At 39.6% G+C, this 24,712-nt stretch overlaps 1 protein-coding gene and 1 long non-coding RNA gene across 17 annotated transcripts in view; one reads left to right on the forward strand and one right to left on the reverse strand.

Moving 5' to 3' along the window:
* Positions 1–440: 440 nt before the first annotated feature.
* On the reverse strand, positions 441–7,887 carry LOC118155800. Its single transcript, XR_004746018.1, has 3 exons — positions 7,670–7,887; positions 2,444–4,138; positions 441–1,344 (listed from the first exon to the last, which is right to left on the reverse strand). It is a non-coding gene; the product is annotated as an uncharacterized LOC118155800 (long non-coding RNA).
* A 445-nt stretch (positions 7,888–8,332) lies between these two features.
* LINGO2 (leucine rich repeat and Ig domain containing 2) overlaps positions 8,333–24,712 on the forward strand; it is a 673,216-nt gene continuing 656,836 nt past the window's right edge. For 14 of the 16 annotated variants that reach the window (XR_004746016.1, XR_004746010.1, XR_004746011.1 and 11 more), the window contains exon 1: positions 8,333–8,755. The gene's annotated coding sequence lies outside the window, so the exon portion shown is untranslated. Of the gene's footprint in view, positions 8,756–19,980; positions 20,102–24,712 lie in introns of all 16 variants that reach the window. The other 2 variants (XM_035309316.1, XM_035309319.1) reach the window with 1 other exon arrangement.

Here is a 24,712-nt window from a genome sequence, read left to right on the forward strand (position 1 = left end):
GCACAGGTGGCAGGGGAATCCACCTTGCACATAAGTATATACCTATATATATCATTTTTCTTAGTAGACCTCTCTCCTGCTCACCCAGAGAAGGGAACAGGATGAGGCCATTAGTGCTGTGTTTGTGTGAGTGTTCTCAGTGTCTATCTGTGATCTGTGCAGCTGGTCATGTATATATGTGCTGTATATGTGTAACCTCTGTGCATGTTCCTGCTGAAAATATGCCCTCAGACATCCTGCTGGTTGGATGTGGTTGGTCCTGGGGGCATGGGTTTGCAGCAGCCTCACCTCCCTCAGGCTATCAAATCTAGAATCATATATTTTGCTCTAACCAATGGCACTCTTGTGGTATCCGTATCCACAATGTACCTGTACACTTCTGGAAAAAGAAAACAACAACAACTACAACAAAAACTTTCATGAGCTTGTTACCATGTACACATTTCAAATGGCCAAACTGCATGTGGAAGAAACTAAAGAATTAGTTGATGAAAGTCAGCAAATGTAGGTAAAGATCTGCTGACAGGTTAGGTAACCTTGAGTTTTGAGCCTGTCCGAACTACTCCAAAAGTTACTAGGAGATGAACTGGGGAGGGGAGAAGGGGCATTTGTACAGATAAGATCTCTCACTCTTCTCAGCAAATTCTGAGCTGGAACAGAAGACTTGTGATTTACACTGTGAAGGGACTAGAGGGAATGCCCAAGTCCTTCCACTAAATTTAGTTTCAGTCTGTGTGAATACTCTTCATTTGTGCCAACCATCATCTGTGTATCCAAGCCTAGGATGTTTGATACATTCCTCAGTTTTGAGTAAGATATCCTTCTTCACCTAACTACAATTCTACTCACCTCATTCATGAATTACACAATATTTTCTTTCAAATCTGAGCCAAGAAACCAAATATCTGAACACTTAAATATTGTATAAACTAGTGTAATTGCAACTGGATGTAACCATACAGCAACAGAACTTTTCTTTACCAACATTGAGAAGTTTATTTTTGAGAATTGTTTTTTGTTGTTTTGTTTTGTTTTGTTTCTGTTATAAATCCTTTGCAAGCTGGGTACATCTATATAAGCATATCAAATTACTGAAGGAGCTCTTTCTAGATATGAACTTGCTTTGCATCTGTGCTTGGAGTCCTGCAAAATTCAATTGAGTGCCCAAGTAGTATAACCCAAGCAGCTTCCCCTTGGTGGTACCAAGGTTGAAGCCACATACCAAGACATCCCCAGCACTGAGCAGACATGACATGCCCCAGAAACTACCTAGGGTCTTGTACATGGTGCAGACCTAAAACATTCAGTGAGGATGAATTTAATTGCTGATCTGAAAATATGATCCTGGTAAATACAGGATTGCAACAAGTCAGACATCACAGAGTACAGTTCTTAGGGCATCTGTAATAATTTTTTAATATCTAGATCTGTAGATAAGTATATGCAGTTTTGCACAGGTGTAATACACCCCTTTCTTGAATAAGAACAACACACATCAGTTCATGAAACTAGATAGTTAATAATTTATATGTCATTGAGTTGCAAATTTATTTATGGAATTAACATAATCCTAAATATCAAGCAAAATATTTTCTGCTAGGAAAACAACATGTTTTTGTTTATTCTTCCTCTCTGATTCCCTGCCAACTTCAACGTTTGCTTAATGTCTGCAACCATATTATTACTTTGATACACACCCAGTGATGACTGAAACTTTCTCACACAAAAGAAATCAAACCAGTAAACTCAGCAAGTTTTTCTAATAAAAATTTGACAAATTTGAAATAGCAGACTAGCCATTTTTCTAGACCTATTTATAGATAAAAGTTCAGATTTCACTAAATTAACAGTAAAACCATATTTCTCCTAGGTAACTAGTTTGCTATTAGAGTAGTTCAATTTTAATCAATTAAAGTTGAAGATTTGTTTCCCTGTATAAAACACACTTTTACTAGTTGCAGAGACTCAACTATTTTCATTTTCTAACAGGAATGAATTTAAAATTGCAATTTTAATATTATTCTAATGTACTTCAAAATTTATAAAAGTTTGCAAGTGCCTGCACCTGTTGCTGTTTCAGAAATTTGTGTCCAAAAAAGCTGCATGATATAGTGAGTAATGTCTGAACAGATGGATTTTCATCTCCATAGCAATAGCTGGAAATCTGAAGCAGAGTAGGGCAGGGATATATTATTGTTTTCCCTTTATCAGCCTTAGTAACACCATCTGGCTTTCAATTACGGAACTGCAACAAAGCCTATTTTCTCTTTTTCACCATCTGGTACCTCACAGTCAAGCGACAGAATCACATGACAAATTTAACTGAAGGTTTTAAGAATTTCATCCATTGCAATTTGCAAGGTAAACAGAAGCTGTAGGGTTGCATATGAAGTACTAAATTAAGAAGTGTAAGGATACAGGCACTGGAACTTGAACAGCTTACCTTCATGGAGGAAAGATTGGGAAATGGCCTGGTGTGGTCTGATTCAACCAACGACCTCCCAGATGACTTCTGGGACCACGCAGCATTTGGACGCACACGGATGGGCATGTTTGGAGGCTCAGAGGGTTTGATAGCATGGCCAGACTATTTTAGTTGTCATCCAGGCTAGAGAATGGTCACAAGGACTATTTAATTTACTAGTACAGCAGTCCCGTTGCTTGGGAGAGCAATGTTATTGTTCCTCCCACCCAAAACATAAGGAGAAGACACCAGATTGTGACTGGTTACTCAGTGATACAAGCTTTTGGCTTTCTGCTGTCCTCAGTTGCTGTACATGGGATTATTATGTAACACATTGATGTTTTTGGAATATTTCCATCCCTTGTGTGAAGAATCTTGATGAGGGTGGAAATAGTTCTGGGTTAGAGACGCTGTTCTCAATGCGTGTTACTGTTCTTAAAATTACTATCTTCCTTGACACTTGGAGAAATAATGTAGAAATTAATGATTAGTTGAATTAAAATTAGTTTCAGGTATCATTGAGAATAAATCCTGCTTATTCATTTTATTACAGCATGTGTAAATTCCTGTGATATGCCTTTGTAACTACTGTATGATAAACCTAGACTCAGGTATTTATCAGCTGACATAATAGTTGAGACTTTCATATGTTTATCAAGGTATGCTTTATTTGTCTATATTCAGTATATAATTTCTTACATGAAGCTCATATTCTTCACCCTGCAGTGCAATCAAAGTTACTGATAGGTTAACTAATGATTATATCAAGGTAGAAAAATCATCAGAGGACATTCAATAAATGTTTGAAGTAATGTTACGTACTATCTATTGTGTTTAAAGTGTCACCCTAAATAGTCTGTCATCAACATTTCACGATATCATAGTTTATTCCTTGTCTGCCAATACAGTTATTACTCTTCCCGCTTTACATGCATGATGAGCACCAGAGGTTTAGTAAAATTAGACATAAATAATATTTTATTATTTAGAGCAGCTTTTGAACAACAGCAATAGCTGTATTTTGTCCCTTAGAAGCATATGAGTGTTCTCTGGCTGGCCTTTGAAATCACTGACAGAAATATTAATTCTGAAAATGTACATTGGGTTCACCAGTGAGATGCTCCTATTTTACACTGGTAAACTACATTAATTCCATTGACATTGTATGTTTTATAGAAACCAGCAGCAGTAAGTAAGATCCAAAAAACTATATTTTAGAAAATGATAAGATAGCTTCTGTTCAACCAGATTTCATATGGTTTTGATTTAAGACCAGCTCAGTGCCTTTCTCGAAGTCTTCCTACCTCAAGATACATGTAAACCTCAAATAAAATGGAACTTTGTATTGCCCCTCTAGGTCCTTCCTGTAACACATAAACAGGTGGACAGAGATACATCATAGCTTTTATTTTTTGAGAGTTTATGTTTGCTATGGCCCTGCTTCCAGACAAATATAGAGAATGTAAGTAACTAAGGACAGAGGAAAATGTATTCTTTCAGTGTAGACAGAGATGCATGCAATCCTGCCCTTTCTCACTTTGAGAAAGCGAAAAAAATGCTCAGCTCCCACCCTTTAGGAACTGAATATTTAATAAATGAGCATTACTTTTATTTCACTGGCCTTTTCATGGGTATTTAAGAGGGATTGTTTCTCCTCCTGTATTATCTGGTCTCCTGTAAAAATAAATAAATAAATAAATAAATAAATAAATAAACTGATTTGTACATTATTCATTGTTGCTGAATATTGTTTAATAAAACTGGAACACCTCACAACTGATTAAAAGCATAATATGGTGAAACATTAATCTCTGTGATAAAAATAGCCAAACAGTGTATTTATTGGGTCTGAATTTATTAATAGGAATTACTGATATATACAAATGCATTTTATGAAATCTCTTTCACCACAGTGATGGTGCGGGTGAGGGGTTTGTCTACTATAATGAAAACTGGTATGGCTGGCAAGAACTCTGAGATTCCCGCTGGTGAATTACTGTAACATGCACAACCAGTGCAGACTGGTATTATTTTGGTAGACATGATCTGAACATATGGGTAGATACGTTCTGCCTGTGCTCATTCTCAAGCAGCATGTCTCATGCCACTAAATTCTAGATTGTATCTGCCTTGTCACAAAAGTGCAGGTCCTGGTCATGCAGCAAATGTACAGTCTGCACATGTCCTTTCCTGATTCCGTGGGCTAAGAAAGACATGTCTGGCATAGATGGCAACTTGATTACCCTGATCAGCTCTGCTAGGCTATGCACCCAGGAGAGCTATGCTGCACCACAACATTCATCCTCGGGTTTACCAGTACTAGATGTTGATTAAAAACAGCGGCGACATAAAAAGTGTAATATGGAGAATTGATCTTAGTCTTCCAATATATTTTTTGAATTCTCTTTCTAGGTTAGAAATAATTTTGTGTCATAAAAATATTTTTAATTTTTACAAACATTTTTAATTTTCACAAGAAACAGTAAAAGATTACATAAACTGCATTGATTTAAAATATAATTAAAAAGTACTTTTTAGAAACTTCATACCATATGCTGATAGGCATATGTGGGTGCTAAACTTTTTAATTATTATTATTTTTATTTACAGATAGAAACACATTTAATAGTAGGTTCCAAATTATGATTCAGCCCCTGATTTCATTCTACCAAAATGCCAAATAATTTGCTAACAACTGGGGTAACAAAACATGAGACATGATGAGCCTAACTCATCAGAGATTCATATGGCTAACCATTTTTTTTTTTAATTGGAAAATTCTTGCTGTAGATAGCAAAAATAAATAAATAAATAAAATTAAAGTATGGATTCTTGCTACGAAAACATCAGAATGTTAGAACAGTGGCTGGAATAAACAATTGCAAGATAATGAAATATAGTGAATGTATTTTTGGTACATCTAATATTTCTTGCTAAATGAATTTGAATATTATTACTTAATTTCATTTGTTTTGAAGAGACACTGTAATCTTTACTTATGATACAGCTGAAGGTAAATGTGTAATCTTTTTTGTTTCTATAGGAACTACCTTTTCAGAGCTAATTTCAAAGTAATTATAGTTCTGATCTTTCTTTATAGTGGATTTTCTTCCTTTTCCAGAACTTACAGCAAAAATGAAGTACATTGCCCTTTCAAAAGCCCTTTCCAATTAAAGAGCTAATGGGATCTTTTAAAAATGCTTTTAGACTGCGTTATGTACATAATCCCCCAGAGCAAAAAGAGTCTCATCAGCTTCGATTTTTTTATGGAGCCCTGACTGAATGGCCAGCAATACTGGAACATTTGTCTTCTTCTTGTGCATTGTTGTTCCAGCTCCTCAGAAAGCCAAATACCTACAACCAAAAGGAGATGGCAAGTTTTTCAAGCTGCAGTACAGTTTGGTATCCTACTGCAGAAGCTTCCTTTGTGATTCACAAAATATGTATAATGCAGTGAAATGGTCACCACAACAGGGATTTGACTGATGAGATGCAGAAGAGTTCTTAAGGTTTCCGGTTGCTTTATCTCTTGATAAAGTTCCCTTTGGTGATCCACTCTCCTTGAGTTTGAATCTCTACATTAATGTAAAGTTTAAGAGATATTTATTTTTCAAATTTCGCTTGAAGCCTTTCCTTATTTCAAAAACAATCCCAGCCAGCAAAGTTACAGACTTAGTTATTTTACTGTTTCTATTTTTAGTTTGTCGTAATTCAGCCTCTGTATAGCCATGCTGCTTTATCTCCCAGTTTGAGGAACATTCATGAGGTGGCAGTATCCAGCAGAGTCTCCCATTTATCTTGTTGTCAGTACACTTTTTGGAGTAGATGGAATACTTTATCTTGCTGTTTATAAACCTTCAGAAAAATTACACTTAACTGGCAAATTTTAGATACTTCTATATGCAGTATAAAATTTCCAGCGGGTATGAAAATATTGGTGTAATTTCCTCTGAATAGCAATCTCTTTGTATTACTAGTACTTGATAGAAAATGCAGCAATGTTTTCTTAAATATTTTTTCTTTAATAACTGCAGCTCAACAGCTGTGTCCCAGTAGTAACTAGCAGCTTTGAGTACTAATTTGAGAAAACTTGTAGGAACCTAGTAACACATGGGTGTAAAGCACTTTCTAAATATGGGTTCACTTGAAAAAAGCCAACAAATCAATTGCTTTTGAAACTATAGGTTCACAATAGGGAGGGGTTTTTTGTTGTTTTGTTTTGTTTTTAAGGAACACAGTTTTATCAGGTATTGCTCACTGGTGGCTCTTCTACAGACTTTACATGAATCCTCTGTCATTTTATGTTATTCCTTCATGTTGTTTCTTTCCTGTTCAAAGATATTACAGATAATGTGCTATAAACCCTAGATTTCCTATGTGGATAAGTCATATGGCATGTGATTCTGGATCAGCAGTGCTTCCTTTTATTGATGTGTGCATTACACATATTATAGCACTGCCAGACACAGAGCCAAGGTCAAGAAACTGCTCTTTAGCTTCTTATTTATTAGTGGGCAAAGGTAACTAGCTTCTCTTCTTTGGTAATATCATTATTATCTGGGCAGTTTAGGCCATATGTGGAGACCAAAGGAAACAGCAAGTCTTGATAGTACTGGATTGAATACAGAAACTGACTACACGAGTTGAAGAGAAAAGCTTTTGCAGCAAGAAATAGTTTTCTTATCTCTGAGGTATGGCCATCAGAGCTACTCTTTGGGATGCTTCTTGAACAAAAAGCATTGGTTTAAAAGAACAAAGAACTATGGCTCATTCATTCATTCTTGTTAGATTCCTTTATTCTAAGTCTTCCGTTGTCCCTAACAAAATTTGTGCCTGTGTTTTACAGAATGCATGTCTATTTTCATTTAACTCCTACTCTGCTATCTGAGAAAAAGCCACACAAACCGTGCATATGCACGCATTTGTGCATGTGCGAAAGGGAAGGCTGAGTGTCAGAAAAAACAGCAACTCACATTTATCATTCAATTATTTGTAACTTTCTTACCCATGGTCCAAACGCAGAGAAAAATTCTGTGTATGTGTCCATTATTCATCAGTTTTATAATCTGCACGTTTCTGAGGACTGCAGACTCTGGCCAAGTTTGCATGCACAAGGATGCAATTTGCCAATTGTAGGAAATAAATATAAAAGGTCATTCTTATAAATCGTTAAGAAATTGGCACAGCTGCTCCTGAATTACCCACTGCGAAACTGCCACTCCACATCCTCGATTTCAAGTCGCGTTTAACGCCCCTATCTCAGAGCGCGCAGGAAAGAGCCAAAGGCGAGGTGCCGAGATCCGAGAACGAGGCACCACCACCCCCGGGGGATGCCGGCGGGCGGCGGGGAGCGCCCCGACGGCCCCTCGGCATCGACGTGGCCTCAGTCCTCTCCTCGGCATCAACTCCGAGACTCCGGCCACGGCCACTTGCAGGACACAGGGATGAGGGGCGTCCAGGCGCCGCTGCCCCCCTGCCCGAGGGGAAAAACTCATCCCCGCCCCGGTGGGGGACGCGAACCCCGGTCCTCCCCGCGGGGCCGCGCTGGAAACGGCCGCCCCCTCCCCTGGGAGACCCCCGCCCGTCTTCTCCCAAAGGGGGCCGCGCCCGCAGACTGCGGCACCCCAAGGTGGGTCGGGGGGCTCCGGGCCCCACCAGGGGCAGCGGGAGCGGAGCGGGTGCGTGATGGTGGTGCCGGAGGGTGGGCTCCGGAAGATGCTGGTAGTGTCGTGGGGCGGCTGCGAGGTCCCTCCCCGCCCCGAGCACTACCGGCGCCGCCGTCTCGGCGGGGGCCTCGGCGCGGAAGGAGCCGCTCCGCCTCTACCAGGGACGCCCCCCCCCCCCCCCCCAGCCAGCGCCCGCCCTCACCTCGAGCTGGCGGCGCTGCCTCCCCGCGCTGCCGCCTCGCCTCGCCCATACAAGCCGTGCCGAGCCGTGCCGAGTCGTGCCGTACCGAGGGGGCTAGCCGGCCAGCCCTCGCCCCCACCGCTCCCCCTTTACGGCTGCCTGCCCCCCATCCTCTCTCCGCAGTGAGGAGAGGAGCCGCGGAAGCTCGCTTGCGGCTGGCCCTGCCGGCGATGGAGCGGGCGTCGCCCCCCGCCTCAGCCTGCCCGCCGCCCACAGGAGGGCGGTGACCGAGCTGGCGCCCCACCGGGGGCTGGCGCGACCCCTCGCAGCGCCCCGCTCGGATGTCACGGCGCCCCGGCCGCTGCCCACCTCGGGGGTGGGGGGCGTGGAGCTGGCGGCAGACGCAGCCCCGGCTGCCTGAGGGAGCGCCCCGGCGGCCGCCAGGTAAGCGGAGGGGTTGTGGGGCTGGGGGGAGGGGGGGTGCAGCTCCGCTGCCGTCGGGGGTATCGGCCGCGAGGAGCCCGCCCAGCAGGAAGGGGAACTTTTTGGTTTTGAGGGGGCGCCCCCTCGCCTTGCGATGCTCTCCCCTTCTTCATCCCCCACGGTATGAGAGAGGCGAGCGGCCGCGGGATGGGGAACACATCCCTCCCCCGCACAGGGCTCTCGGGGGGGAAGGGGGACGGGGGGAGGGTGGCTGCGGTGGGCATCACACCCCCGAAAAGGGTTCCGCCCCCCCCCCCCCCCCACGTCTAAACCCATGCTGGGGGGGCTGGAGCCTCCCGGGGTGTCGGAGCACGACAGTCCTTTGTCGCCGGTGTGGTGGATGTGCCGTTGTACCCGCATCCCCCCGGATGGTGGTGCTGGTGGGGTAAATGCTCCGCGTCCTGCCGAACAGAGCCCCCCCACGTGGCCCCGGGAGCAGCCCGAAGTCGGGGAACCTCCGCACGCACCTGGCAGAAGCACAGGTACGGCCCCGGGACCACCTGCGGCCACGCTGCCCCGCCGCCCCCTGGCTGCAGGCTTCGGCGTCTAGCCCGCCCTGTCCCACAGCTGCCGGCATCAATGCCAGATGTTCACGAGCGTTCCCCCGCCCCCCGCCCCGCGCCCCGTAGCTTTCCTGGCCAAGCAGAGAGGAACCGCAGTGCTTTCTTATTGTATACCGCTATTTCGAAACGCTGTTCTCTCAGAAGTGTAAAACCTTTTCGTCTAAGAAGGAAAAACCTCTGGACGTTTCAACATAAATCAGATTTAACTTGGATGGCTTGCCAAGTGTGTGGGGAGGAGGACCACACTGCTTTTTTTTTTTTTTTTTTTTTTAACTGTCTTTGTCATAAAAATGAGCCATGCAGCCCTCATTTCAGTCAAAACTACAGCACTAAGGGATGGAAGTGAAAATTAGTTCATGTAACATTAAGGGAGGTAAGCTGTGACCTGTAAAACCTGCACCCAGTACTTCTGAAGCCTTATCCTGCTTCCTGCAGTGATGCACCTGGGAATGAGTGGTCTACAGCCTAAAGTACATCCAAGATTATTTCACCTGAAACTGCTGTGCGTACCCTGAGAGAATTATATAGCGTTTTATTCACTGTTCAGCAGCAGCATTCACATGAAATAATAATAATAATAATAATAATTATAATAATACTCCAGTAGGAGGTAGATGAGAAGGGTGCCTTTTCCAGTGGAAACCATGTGGTTAGGGGACACTCTCTCTCCCTGCTGCCTGCAATCTGAGTGGCAGCCGTGCTAGTCGGGGCTACACCCTTTCCAGGAAGTGTTTCCCCCTGGATGTGAAGCTGCCATGTGGTCTGCTCTGGTGCATAATGGACCACAGCGGAGGGAGGGTGCGTGAGCATTGTGGGGTTGTGCCTTCTCCTGCTGTGTGTGTGCCGATGCCCCAGTGGAAACACGGTTTGGGATTTTTCCTTCAGATCGGCATATGAAACGATTGACTCCTCAGATACTGTGCCACCTTCTCACCTTTCTCTCTTGAAACATAGTGGTTTTGACAGTAGCTAATCTGTGTGCAGCAGAACAGCAGTATTTCATTATTATTTTTTTCTTTTTGTTAAACAGAAGGTCCCTGAAAACAGTTTTTGCTGCTCTGAGTGTCCCGCCCGGCCCCCCCCCCCCCCTTGAGAAAGTAGGGATGACACTTCTGTAGACTGAACAAAATCAGGTGCGATTGGCTCAACATGAGCAGTGTGGCTCAGTGGTGTGTGGGTAGCGGGGATTTTTGCTAGTGTTCTAGGATCAAGGCATTCTGTAAAAGGGCTCTAGGTGGAAATGTTTTCCTGCGCAGCATCAGCAAGAGGTGAAGGAATACAAAGTACTAGAGAAGCTTGTCAGTTTAGACAGCCGTCTGCAAGTGCTGCGATTAGTACTGTGTTGGCATGTCACTGTGAACTAATGCTGTGGATTTTGGTATCCTGCAGTCAAGGAGAAAGACCAAAGTAACTTGCCATTTGTAATCTGAAGCCATATCGTTGTCTTCAATGTAGAAAGGTAAGGGGGTCTGGAGGCTGGAATATTAGTGTCTCTGTGCTGAGTTTAAAAACACCCTGGCATCTTAGAGGGTTTTTTAAGTCTTATATAAGACCTTGTGAATAACACAAACACAGGGTGGGTGTGGCTATTGGTGAGGGTATTGATGAGGACTCCAGGACGATTCCTGTGGCTTTAATAATTCATGCTGGTATGATTGTTGCCTTTGTTTCTGCATTTTTTAAGTTGTTGGTTTTGTGTTGGTGGCATTTTTTATTATTATTTTTTAATGCCTTTTGACTGTGTAAAGCTCAGGGAATGGAGTGGGAAAAATGATCCAGGAGTTCTGAAGGCTGGGTGTATGGTCATCTGCTGGTTCATTGGCTCATCCTTTGTGCAAAGGTAGATTTCCTTCTAGCTGTTGCTGATAATTAGAAATACAGCTGAGGGACAATTAAGTGGATCAGTTTCAGTGAATTTGTACAGAACTAAGCACATGTATTACTGCATCCTGCTTTTGCATGCAGTTTGTTCAGCTACAGGTTCTTTAACATATTCTGTTAAATACAATCTAATTCTGCTTACTTTCTTTTCACATTCTCTACAGATATCCAGGACATTTAAGAAAATCCCGTTTCTTACTAGTCAGTCATTGACATTCCTATGTCATTATAAAGCTGATTTGTCTAAACTGCATCTAATTATGAACCTTTACAAACTACTGCACATTTCTAATTAGTACAGTGAATAGCTTGGTCATTTATTTTCCAAAATATTTTTAGTTCATGTATTTTCAGCCAGTTTTAGGGAACTTTTTTTTTTCCCTAATTTGAAAGCATATGGAGAAGCTTTTACCTCTTTACTGGAAAGAGTGACTTCTTTGTTATTTTAGAAAAAATAGTAAAATAAAAGAGGTAACTCCATAAAGAATGAAATTGAAACATTTGAAATTTATAAGCACTGCTGCTCAAGACCTATTTTCATGCGGCATACCAATCGATGATTTCTTTGCTGAGATAACAATATTATTCCCATGGGATGCACTGAGTAGGGCTTAAGTTTGGGTTGCTTGCCATCTCATAAACCTTTTGATTTCTGGGGACAATTCCATTTCTTAATGATGAAAATCTGTAAAGTGAGGAAACAGAGAAGATAAACTGTCATCAGTATTGTATAATGACATTTCAGTGACCCATTTTCTGTTGATAAAATGCAAATCTTGGCGTGTTTTTTTTTTTTCTCCCTTCCTTTCAGCAACTATCCTGTGATGAAGTAGTTCATGAGATTATTTGCAATCATACTGATCAGAGTTATTTGATTAAAGTCTGATCTCTCATTCCTTTTGAAAACTGGAAGTAGATGTCTGTATCAGTAGGCTGTAAGCAAGTCTTGTAGTATGTTGGTACACTGTGTTTTCAGCCTGGTGATTATGGTGAAACTCATAGTAGGTCAGCATGAGTGTTTAGTGAATATCTTTTCTTTGAGATGAAATTAGTGAGCAGTGTAACCCATCTCCCAAATATATGCTAATTACATACAAACAGAAATAAAGGTGCATTGAAATGAATATGCTGGCTTAAGTGTAATGTTTGAAACTGCTGTTTATTGCTGATTCACAGTTTGGCTAATTTCTGTCCCTTCATAACAGACAAGAAGGTCCTTTTTGGTTTTAGGTTTCAAGAAAAAGGCGAGTATCAACACACTTACTGGTTTTAAGTGACATTGTCATTGTAGGATGATTTTAATATTTATTTTTTTTCAGAAAAACAGTCATGCCTGAAGGAAATGGGCACATGTGTTGTCACTTGATGGGCCGATTACTTTTTCCAATAAGGACGACCATTTAGAGAATTGTTTACATAGTTACACAAATAAGGCAATAGAACTCATTAGCTGTCAATGTCAAAATTAAATTTACAGTGAAAGGGGAAAAAAATGAAAGTATAGCAAAATTTTATCAGCATTGGTAATAAAACTATAATTTATTTTGGTTGACTGAATAGAATGAAGTTCAACATAAAGATTTGTCTGTATAAAATCTTACTTTATTATTGAGCTTGTTTGATTAACTGCAAAATGTCTGTCCTTTGATTAGAATGGATAAGAATAATTATCCCACAGTCCTGTTGTTTTTTGTTTAGCTAGTATTTATACAACAGTGATTAATACTTTATTGCTAGTAGTAAATGTATGTTCTACTTTATATGTAAAAATTACCATATATCTTCTTAAAAACATTATTCAACTGATGATAGTTAAAATCGCATATATCCCACAAAACCTTACATACTGTATCTTAACTCTGATATGGAATAACATACATTTTACATTTGAAATTCTACTTTTAAAAATTGCATTTGTTCTGATGATTGAGCAGCACCAGTGATCACCAGCTCAGATTACAGGGGCTAAATAGGAAGACAAAATAAATAAATAAATACCAATTTCAGATATACCTGTCTTCAGTGCTGAAGCCTTGTTCCAGCCATAGGGGTAAGCCGTCACTTGAGTAAGGCAAAGGCCATAGCTGAGTTCTGAGTTCAGAAGCAGAGCTAACTTGCCAGGCCTTGGCTGCAAGGAAAACCGGGTTTCTGTCAAGTTGCTTCTCTATGTCTTCCTTTCCCTGGTAGCTTTGTTGTGAGTCTGGTAAGGGGAATCATGCCACTAGAGAAATCAAAGAAGTTGACACTACCAGTGGACAGATTGTCATCCAATGTCCTCTTTCCAACTTCTAATTAGTCTTTCCTCCTGTTATGTCCTTTACTTTAGCTTGTACATGAGAAAACAGCGTTAATTTTTTCCGCAAGTGATCTTATTATCCCTGCTTGCTTCATAAGCTGCATTAGGACTTCTGATGTGGTATATTCATCAGGATCAGCAGATACTGGCCATGAGTTCGAGCTTCTGCAGAACAGGATCTTTTAACGAAAACCTCAGTTTGGCTTTTCCAGTATTTCTTTTTTTGCAAAGCAAAAAGGTTAACGTCTTCAGTAGGAAGCTGACAGGTAGCCTTCCATTGTGGTGCAGGTGGGCACCAATGGTGAGATTCTCTGGTGGCTGGCCTGGCCCCACCACTGCAATGTCCAGCAAAAACTACCCAGTCAGGTAGTATGTGTTTGTAAAATAAATAGCAACGTTTCATCTTGCTGTGAATGCCATTTGCATGGGGTTGTGCTTTGTTGAACTTTGAGCTCAACATGCTTTGGGTTGCAAGCTCCCCTGCAGTTTGAATTTGGACATGGTTAAGGAGTTGTGTTAGTGGCTCGCCCTAAATACAGTGATAAAGGAAAAGTTCTTTATCTGCATCAGTTAGTGAAGCTCTCTTACAGCCCATGGGAGTACATGCATTTATTACAGTAGCAGGTGAGAAACTTTTAAATGCTGTTAGTGGACTATGTGTTTAAAACACTTTCTTCAGGAAGGCAGCTTACATTTTGTCAATATTTGCTGTTATAGCTGTCTGATGGGAAATACCAGTGAATGTCTTTTAATTCCAGTAACTCTAGTTTCAGTTTATTAGAACAGTAGTTCGCTCTGTTGATAGACCCAGGGAAATATGAATGTCTGCAAACCCATAATTATGTCAGGAACTAATTTATAGCCTGATTTATTTATTTATTTATTTATTTATTTTTCACTGAAATCCTTTGGTAGAGCTTACAAAGAGAAATTACATGGGTACAGTTCAGATCTTTGAAAGAGCTAAGAGCATTGAGAATTTTAAAATTATTTTGAAAAGGATTTTCTCAAGGATTATCAAAGCATTTAATTCCCAGCATTTAATTCCTACTGCAGGCTGAATGAACACATTTATCTTAAAGATGGGAAAATATTTATATTTATTACCAATACCTGTAACCACTTTCATGTCATTCCTTACAGTAGAGTAAGCTCTCGGTGCCATCAGGCAGGAGGTTGTCAGAAGGATTTGCAATCACAATGGGAAGTGCTGTTTAGGAGCACTGATTATTCAGCTGGACTGACTGAGTCATGAAGACCACAGCTAACATTGGGATAGAGGTAGGAAGAGAAACAAGATCCTTGGAGAGAAGAAATGGTGCTTAGGTCCTTAGATGAAGAAAATGAGAGATTTCAAGATGGTGAGACTTCACCACTCAGCCATCTGCAGAACTTACCTGGGACACAGGACAGCTGACAGTTCCATTAAAGAGGAATGGGGCTCACTTGCTGCTTGTGACAAAATCCCACATTTCTGAAAGGGAGAAGAATAAGGGAGGCTGAAGCAGGAATGGTGGTGTCAGTAAGTGTGTCTGGGAATGAGAGAGCCAGTCAGGCCTGTGACCTCCCAGCACCTCCATGGATGGCCATTACCATAAGAAATGAACCACACTTAATTTTAAAAATTGTGATGCAGTTTTCTAGTCATGATGGTAACTGTCCTGACAGGACAGATTATGCTCCTGTCAAAGATTATGTTCTGCCAAAGGTGTTCAGAAGAGTAAGCATTCATCTTTAAGAGCCATATTTGATTACAAGACTTGCTTTAGAGGTTTCTCTGAATGTTTCCAGTGTTGCATGCAGCTATTCCGACTAGGGCAATTACACAGAAGAAAGGATGGAATTTTAATTTTATTGAATAGAAGCATTCACCAGTAGTAACTGGAATAGCTTTTTGATTCAAAATACATGCAAAATTTAGCATTAATAAAGTATGTAGGTAGGAAGTGGTGAGAAATGAGTTGCGCTCAGGTCAGAAGATGAGGTTGCCTGGAAGAATTAGCAGACTTCTACATTCAGTTATTGTTAGCGGTGGCTTGAGTCCTTTTAATTGCCATCTTATTTTTGGAATGCTGAGTGTGACCAAGGAAATGAGAAAATAACTGTCTCATGGCAAGCTTCTGTGAACTGGCACACTTTACACAGCAATAGAGGCTACAGGCAAACATGAAGACAGAAAATATTAAGTGCAGTTTGGTTAGCAGAAGCCTTTGAATAATGAGTGGACCCATTTAATTTGGCAAAATAATTCTTCCACATTCCCAGTGTTCAGAGACACTAGTGCAAACAAGAAGGAATTGACTGTGTTTGCTAGACTAGGTTATAAAGCATTTAAGGAGATGTTGAAAAGGTTAAAATACAAGTCCTTGTTTCAGTTGCTTCCATAGAGGGTGAAGCAGGAATGGTTAATGTGGAGTTGCTACAAGGTACATATCAAGGTACATAGCAGTGGAGTAATTGGAGAGAGAAGGCTGCAGCAAATCATGAGAGTGTAACAACTTGTTTCCAAGAATTCTGAAGGAAATACATTGCCAAGCACCTGATCGACTTCTGAATCTGTCATTTATTTTTAAATACTATGGGTGGCATGGAGGATAGCCAACTATTAGGAAGAAAAAAGATGTCAGGAATTAATAGTAGGTTGAAACCCAAAGAGGTAATTGAGAAAAATAAATTGTCGGCAACATCTAGAAGAAGATGTTGTGAAGATGTAAGACACCTTCAGGAAAACAAATGGTTCCACAGGTGGAAATAGTCCTGTACAACCTCCTTCTGACTCTCAGTGTGGCTTAAACTGATTATACAATTGCAGTCTTAGTATCAAACACTTCTCTTACTGATAATGCATTCCACCAAACTGTTCATATGCTTTCATGAACACCTTGGTGAAAATACTTCCTCTGTGGAGAGCGAAAAGGGTGAAAGCTACATGTGTGTATGGAATTTTGGAAAAAATAGTGCTTGTGAAGAAACAGACACAATTCCTACTTTGATTTTGAACTAATTAAGTACTAGACAACATTATATATACATTGGGGACTGCAAAACAAGTAATCAAATATATCCTGTGAAGCAATTATGGATAATATGAAAAGACAAGCTAAAGTGGTTTGGGAAGATACAAAAAAAAATGTACCCAGATCTTTTCAGTAATTATTTTGGACCTTACATCATGTGAACAACTTTTACATTGAAATTAACTTGATAGAACTTTGGAATGGAAAAGGTAGAGATATAATGAGGGTATTTAACATTACATATCCTAGTTTCAGGGGTTTATTTTTTCCTATTACACAAACAGAAAGTCATCTGATGGGAAAAGAAATTTGAATTACAAAATATTTTAAAATTAATAATACATTAACCAAACATTATTGAAGTAAGAGTTTCAGAAGAGTGTTTGTCTTCTAAAACTTTAGAAGTAGTATATCCAGAAGCACCATTTTTTAACTGCAGTAAACAAGCAAAACAAGAAAAAAAATAATATATCCACTGAATACCATCAAAGTTATTCTGCATTACATCATACTACACAATTGCCTGCTTATGTAGTGGCTTTAGCTGCCCCTTTGGGGCTTTAGCTGTTCTTCTGAAGCAATTTACATTGCTCATTGGGAAGGATTTCAGGCTGTAAGGACCATTAATTTGATTGTTGCTGTATTGGTTACTGCACCACTAATCAGCTTGATTTACACAGTGTTTTGATCATCATGTGCTTCTCTTTGTAGTCTTGCTTAAAAAAACAGTTGAGATGTTACTTTGCAGTGTGAATAGGCAGTAGTGTCTGAATACTTACATTGGCATACAGTTATAATCATGTAGTACGCTCTATCAACATATAATCTTGATATTAGAATAAAAATAATCTAGTTTACAATTTTTACTTTTGCTTAATTTTTGAAGTAAAAATAGGTTTGCTTGATTTTACTGTAAAGCAGCTTGTAAGAAAATTGTAGGCCTTTCTTTTTCATTTGAATATGGATCAGATGAATGCTGCAGTTGAAGGCAGATTACACTCAGATTTGACAAGTACCAGCCACCAACAGTTCACTACTTGTTCAGTTTAGTGGAACTGTATTGAGTATTTGGTGCATATGAAAATAAAGTTTTTGTTTGTTTGTTTGTTTGTTTTTCATTGTTGCCTCTCAGTAAGTGAAACTGGAAACCGTTGCTGTAGGTTGTGGTTGAGACACTCTTGTTTAGCTAGAAAATGTGAACCATGTTCTAAGAAAAGAGACATTCCATAAAGGAGATTCAAACTTCTCCACCATTGTAGGGGTTCTCTAACAGAATGAGAAATCTATGTCTTCTAATGGATTTTAAATTTAAATGTTTAATCTAGATTACAGATTTAGTTTATTCATAAGATAAATAGATATTAACAATATATGGAAGGAGACTCAGTAAGTGCCTAGAATATGTCAGGAGCTTACATGGATATGTCTTCAGCAGCTACCAAGGAAACTCATGTTCTTCTGTCACTTTTTTAATGCATTGAATGCAGTAGGATTGTATCTCAGATTTGATATTGATTGTGAATACTGATGAGAAGTAGGCAATACCCTTGGACTCATGGACCAGTTACCAGTATATTGTTATGCAAAGGTCGTGTAACTTAAAAAATATATATAATATACTGTATGTTCAGTCTTTCTAAAGCAAACAGAAGACTGCAGAAAGTAATCCTGCAATATATACGTTAGTATGGTCTTCTCTGGAGATTCTGTTAGAACAATTAGTTACATTTTAAACTCACAAGAGAGATTTAGAATACCAAGGCTCACCAAAATTTACATTAAGGAGATCTATGCATGACTTCATGTTCGTTTTAAACTCCTGTTCAATATTCTGTATTTATACTTGGAGAAATGACCTGTAACTCATATCAAAATTTATTTTGATGTACAGTTTCAAGGACTTGTGCAAAAATCTGCCAGCATTTTTGCACAAATTTGAAATCTGACATGCAAAATATTATTTCAGTGATGTGTAGTTGTTACATAGATACCTAAAAGGAAATAAACAAAAATGTGATAGTAGATGAAGATCATGAAATATTTGATAAATAAAAAGTAGCAAAATATCAGCTTTATTCAGTGTGGTTGGAAAAGAATTCTTATCCAAGTAAACCAGTATATAAGAATATTTTTGGTTGGGTTTTCTAACTGGAGACTTGCGGTATTTCATTTAGAATACCAACAGGGCCATTTTCCGCAGCTGTCAGGAAAACAATTTAGCCCTGTTTATGAACCGTTTAGCTTCTTCTTTCTCCTGTATTTCCATTCCAGTTCAAAATTTATCTGTATATCCTACCTGGGTAACAACAGTGATATTACTGGCTGCTATTTCTTCATCTATGCTGTTCTTTAGAGTACTGAAAATATTAACTCTTCTCCTAACACTTTGTAGTTAGAGTTGATGAGTAGGTTCTTGTGGATGTGTAGTATTTTTCCTGTGAAATACACATGCTGAGCTCTCTTTAAAGTAGTAAGTGCCTGAACTCTGATATAAGTAATTATTCCCCTTACAGCTTTTTACACAAATGTTTTGCCTCAGAAAGTAAGACAAGAATGATGCTCAGTTATTGATCATATTCATTCTTTTTGTAGCATGTATTACTGCAAACTTTTATATTTATGGTGGCAATCACTAGGTGGCACTGCTCTATGGTCTTTATAAGTTCTATTTTCTTTTTCTTCAAATATTCATTCTGTTTTGTGTTACATGACATTGCAAACTTTTAATGGTTTTATGGTATGGTTTCTCCAGGAATTGTGGCAAATGGCAGGATAACTTGACTAATGTGGTTTTCGAGGCTGCCTAAATCCCGAAGAACCACAGGTTTGTGTTCAGAAAGCATGCTGTTTGGCAGGCAGTCTCTGTTACAGGACTGGTAAACAGGAGGCTTAGAACAAGAAAAAAAAACTGCAATAAGAACACTCCCCAAATCCTGTGTTGCTGATTATGTAAGTGTATCTTCTGCTTCTTGGAAGGAATATGACCAGGTAATCCTAAATTTGCCAGCTGGTAGTTCCATTTTTTCTAATCTCTGTTGTCAATGCATCTTTCAGCCAAGTGCATAAGGAACAGTAAAGTGCAATAGCACCATTCTGACACCGAAGTGGGATCAGGAGTTAAATACTGCACATTAAAATGTCTCTTGTGGGAAGACTGCCCTAACAACTCCTCACCTAGTTCAGACTGTCCATCGCTAAGGTTAAGTATGCAATGGTAGTGAAGTTCTGTAGGACTTGGGTAAAGCTTGGAGTCTCGACAGTCCTTATCCATTGGTCTGTTTTGGTCCCTAGCTGATGTTGTTTCACTGATACCGCAGCCTGGCACAGCAGGCTTCAGGCCTGCCTGGCTCCTGCTTTGTCTGAAGAACAGTGTAAAAGAGTGAGCTTGTCTAATGGCTGCATATAAATGGAACTCCCTTTGATCCCCAGCAAAGCTGTCTCCAGAGCCTCTTCATTTTTTCTGGCTGGAAGCACTGTCAGGCATTCTTCAACCAGAAGCTGACTGTCAATCTCCTAACATCAAGCTCGCTGTGCTGCAATTCTGTCAAGGGTAGGTGGTTGTACTGTCAGCAACAGCAGCCAGTAGGCATTTGCTGTTGTTCGATTTTGAATGATTAAGGAGCTAGACAGTAGTTTCTGAGTTTGTCATCTGAAAGTACTTTTAAAGATGTCTGGTTAAATTCTATACGGCTCAGATTCTACTCCTTGGAATTAAAGTCGTGGTTGAAACTGGGCATGTTATTTTTTGCATTTATTGCAGAAAAAGGATTTACCAGTCTGGCTTATGGTGAAAATTAAATTTTGCTCCCATCCATTCCTGCTGTGTAGTGTAAAGGTTGGGTAGTTTTAAATGAAAGCCTTTATTCCACAAGGCAATTATAAGTGCTTATTGTAGTACTGGATTTAGTGGCTGTTCTTTGAGTTCTCTAAGGCTTTTTGTTATCAGTTTATTTTTCTTTCTTGCCTTTAAGATGCAATCACAAAAACACAGCACTATTTAGCCTAATACTTTCAGAAAATCTTTTTTGAAAGATGAAACTATAAATGCATTGGAAAACAAAAATTGAAGTTCTTGCATGCATTAGTTTTCAACGTGATATTTGTATTTTATAATGAAAATGGAACGAAGTGGTTGTTCTTAAAGTGCTTTTGAGCATGAAACAATATATTTCATTATGTATTTATCTAATTTGGTTATTATTGTGAAATTAACATCTGAAACAATCTCCAAATATGACTTTGGTGGTAATAATTTGCCCTACAGACAGCTAGGTGAAAATGATTTTTTCAGAAGATATTCATGAAAAAATGTGGAATTTCTTGATGGCTGCTTAAGTAATCATGAAATCTAGCTGATTTCATAATTCATCATTTTTGATGTGAGGTTCTGGAGGCCTGAGTGTGGTAATGACCTGTTCAAAAGGAATTTCAGTTTACATATGCTTTTAATGAGCTGTTTCAGGTTAAAGTAATGGGCAACATAAGGCAGCAGTGGTGCTAGCTTCACACTGAAAGGATTTAGGTTGAAGAATTATTTGCCTTGGGTATTGAGACCATTGCTCATATCTTCATGCAGCAACCAAATAGTTGACACAGATGCATCAGGAAAGGAATACTTATTTTATCACCTGGTGTTTTTGCTAACAGTAAACTCATGTCCATTTTCTGAGTGGTGTTGGAGCTGTTTTGTTTAAAGCATTATACTTGTAGACTGTGCATATATTTTAGTGAGGAAGCCAGTTGTTCACCAGCTTGTGAGACAGCAGCCTTGTTACAAGTGTGTCTCACCAGTGCTTGGAATCCAAAGCTTATTCTGTATTCATTTCTGGATATTCACTGAACTGGTGAATATCTTAAGAGAGACTGAATGAACTGTGACCAAATTATCCAAGAACCTGTCATATAGACTGCACTGTAACAACAAAAAATCTTAAAACGAGTCATTTTCTTTTAGTCCTGGGAAAGTGATTTTACTAACACAGGAAAATATTGTTATGCCTAAGGCTGTTCTGTCTCTACTTGACTCAAGTCAAACTAAGACTCCTTCCCTGAGTTCCCTTATTGCCTTGCTATCAGTTGTCAAAGAAGAGGCACATTTTATACTGTGCTGTGGCAGGAGAATGAGTCTGCTTTCAGTTCCTTGTAGCAAAGTTCTTTAAGCTGAGAAGTTGTTTTTAGTAAATAAAACACAAGATTGTTTTTAAAAAAATAAAAACAAAAATGTAAAAGCTCAAAGCAGTTATTTTACAAAATTACCACTTCATTTGCTGTTTGATGAAGTAGTGATTTGATTATTTTGACAACATTTATTAGTGTTATATTTAAAATGTCTTTGAGGGTCGTGGGAATTCTCAGTTATTTCCTAATTAGTACTTAAGAACAACTGAAAGCTGGTCACTTTTTTCATAATCGATATTTGAATCTAAAAGTGAAAAATAAAAAGTTGCTGAGTACAGTTCAGAACATACACGTGGGTATGAAACACTTGCGGTGAAATTAGGGTTACAGTCACAGTATCACAATATGACATGCTTTGTATGACAGTAGAATATATACATATATGTAGAGATTATCAGTTTCAGTCATGATATCATATATATAGAACACCTCTTTTATATGTAAACTAAAAGTATTTTTCAGTATTGTATGAACAGTGCTTATGGCTAAATCACTTTCCAAATGCGTTGTGCAAATCTTCAAAGCTGCTATGGCTGCTACGGCACTATAGAATGTGTATTCACATGCAGTAGAAATTCCTGCAGCTTTGTTAACTAAGATAAAAAAATATTTTTAATAGTGAACCATATAAAAGTGGAAAATAGCTTGATACAATACTGGAAGAATACTTGTGGATATCGTAGAGTCATCTGATTACATCTCCAATACCCTAAATTTAGTAGACATTGCACAATGAACTGGAATTTTAAACTTGATAAGTGTATGTCTAATAAATTACTCCATTAAATGAAGGTGTACTTTATATATTTATCAAAGGCCTAACTGAATTCTCTCAAATGAGTAGGTTGAATTTTAATAATAAGCATAATGTTACTATGTTGCACTATTTTTGTTGTTGTTGTATAATGTACTCAACTCCTTGAGTACATTTGAGTGTAATGTACTCAGCTCATCTCCACAGATGCATTGTTACAGCTGAATCTCAGACATTTGGTATAAGTCTTGGTGGTGAACTTCATAGGAAGATTTATTTGCAGTACCCATTTCTGGAAAAGCCTGTGCCAGAGTATGCACAATCTTTTGTTGACTTTTCAGAGTATTTTTGTGGTAGGAGGAAACCATACAATTCCATGACGGACCCTTTGAAAGATGGTGACTTCAGATATGCTAAATGGTGTAGAGTTAGGAACCAAAATACTCTTTCTAAGGATATTTTAGGAAAAGGAGACCCTCTCAAAGGAGCAGGCAGATTTCCACAGATATTTAGTCTCTGGGTCTTTTTCTCTGAATTAACATGTACAAACAAACCATAGAATAGTAGGTATGTAAAGTCAGTACTTACAGATTGTCACACAAGGAAAACAATTAATGGGGCTTGAAGAGAAGAGTGTTTCTTCTTTCTGAAATGAAAGTTAGACCATTTAATCTTAAGTAATAGAGAATAATCCAACCCTTCTTTAAGCACTATTCTCTTGAATATGGTACAGCAGAAGTTAGAGTTTTCAGCAGACACATCTGTGCATATTCATACAGAACATTCTCCTATTTTTGTTAAGGAATTCAGCATTGCTTGGAGAAGTTTCATTTTAATTTTAGGAACATGAAGAATTTTTTTGGACTTACTTCTGTCATAACAGATTCCTTACAGCTTCTGTCACCATAAAAGAAAAATGGAAATACAAGGTTTTATTGAAGCATAGCTATAGCAATGGATTTATTTTACTTTTTTGATTTTCAGCAGTTACCCTCGCAAGGACATCGGGTTGAAAAAAAAAAAATGCAAGTTTCCTGAACAATTAAACTAAAGGGAAAAAAAGGGAAAGGGGAAGAGGAAGGGGGAAGGGAATAACTAAACAAAACAAGTAAAGGCTATGTGGAAGTGCAGAGGAAAGAAATTACTCTCTACTTCCCACAAATGAGCGATGCTTGACCACGTCCTTGAAGCAGGGCCTCAACGCACATAGCCGGTGTTCGGGAGGAGGACAGACGTTTTCGCAACGAGAGCCCACCCCTCCCCTCTTCTTCCTTTTTCCACCTTTTATTGCTGAGTGTGACATCATATGGTATGGAATATCCCTTTGGTTGGTTTAGGTCAGCTGCCCTGGTGATGTTTCTTTCTCACTTTTTGCCCACCCCCTAGGAGGGTCAGAGAGAGTCCTGATGCTGTGCCAGCACTTCTCAGCAGCAGACACAACACTGGTGTGATACCACTGCTGTTCTAGCTACAAGTGCAGAGCGCAGCACTGTATGGGCTGCTGCAGGGAAAGTTAACATCCCAGCCAGACCCAGTACAACCTCCACCCCTTATTCCATAACATTTGTGTCACTCTCAGGTCCCCTGTACTCTGGCATATTCTCATCATCATTGTTCCTTGTTCTTTAACAAATTGATAGGTAGGTACATCTTTACATTCTATAAGTCTCTCTCGGAAAACGTCTATAAGAACTGTTGACTATTTAGTCTTCATCTGCTGAAGTGGTCACTCAGGGCAGGTGGAGTTGGATGTCTGGACGCCAGCACCAGCTTAGCTCAAGACCTTGTTGCACTTGCCCAGTTCCTTGCAAAGTTGACCTATCGTTGATCTTGCAGCGTCTTCCTACAACATATAACTTAGATTACAGATTAGTTTTCTCCCAAAGTTAGATCTCCTTGAGGTACACACCTGATATCCCCATCCTTCTGCATTACCCACCAGGTATACCCTGGTCCTTGGGCGAAGACAATCCCACGAGTGGGTTTGCCTTTTCCCAAGGCAGGAGCAACCCACACTGCCTTCCCCATCCACTTTTACATGCACTACAGGGACTTTAGCTCCCTTCACCGTGTGTAGGGGTTTTGTTTCAGCAGGACCAGCACGGCTGTCAGACCCCCTGTTATTAACTAGCCAAGTGGCTTCTGGTAGATTTATGTCCCATTGTTTCCATGTCCCAGCACCAATGCCCTTAACATAGTCTTTAGCAGTCCATTGTACCTTTCAACCTT

This window comes from Oxyura jamaicensis, chromosome Z (genome assembly GCF_011077185.1).
Source record: "Oxyura jamaicensis isolate SHBP4307 breed ruddy duck chromosome Z, BPBGC_Ojam_1.0, whole genome shotgun sequence".
NCBI classification, from domain to species: domain Eukaryota; kingdom Metazoa; phylum Chordata; class Aves; order Anseriformes; family Anatidae; genus Oxyura; species Oxyura jamaicensis.